The following is an 845-nucleotide window of genomic DNA, read 5'->3' on the forward strand; positions in this document are numbered from 1 at the left end:
ATCGAGCACTCAATAGCGCCGGAATACCCACCGGTTCGACAAAGATAACCAATGCATCATCCTGAACATGATACCTTCAAGTGGGTGTCAGAGGTTGCTGTAGTTACTACGAAGGGTTCTGTCAGCTCAAGGGAGCTACCATATTCCTGAAAAATCAATCTCCACCTACAATGTCCCCTCAACCAAGTCACACAGACAAGGTATCCGTCTGTGTTCTCAACACAATCTCAGTGTTGTATCTTCCTGCAGACTATGTTACAAACGGTAAACATAGTGACATGAATCTTTTGATTGATACAAAGTATAGCTTTTCGTTCTTTTAAAAATAAGAATCAAGGGAAAGCTTTTTTTTAGGGTAATAACAAAACATTTTTCGTTGAAACTTAACTATGACATTTTCTTCAAGTTCTAAGTCACTGGCTTACTGATCAAAAGGATTTTCCGATACAATTCAGAAAAACATTTCCCCTTCAGCCTTTGTCAAATCTTTCATAAGCAAAGTCTTTCATTCTTTAAGTTCCATCAAGGATGTCAATATGCTATGCCATGAAAATGCTTGATGATAGTTCAATAGTCAACTCAACGATAGTTCACAGTTCAGAGTTTCAATAGAATATTTAGTTAAATCAGTACTCTCATAATCAATTTTCAGTCATAATAATCATTTATATCATCAGACAGAAACATTCAATTTCATTCGACCACTTCAGTCAAACATATCAATTATAGTTTAAGATTAAATCAATTTACGAACAACTAAGTCTCGCTACTCAATTGTTCGCGGCTACAGAAATAGTATTCGACTATATTCATATATGGCCTAGCTTAGAGATGCACGAATATCT

The sequence above is a fragment of the Lupinus angustifolius genome, unplaced genomic scaffold (assembly GCF_001865875.1).
Source record: "Lupinus angustifolius cultivar Tanjil unplaced genomic scaffold, LupAngTanjil_v1.0 Scaffold_607, whole genome shotgun sequence".
In the NCBI taxonomy this organism is placed as follows: domain Eukaryota; kingdom Viridiplantae; phylum Streptophyta; class Magnoliopsida; order Fabales; family Fabaceae; genus Lupinus; species Lupinus angustifolius.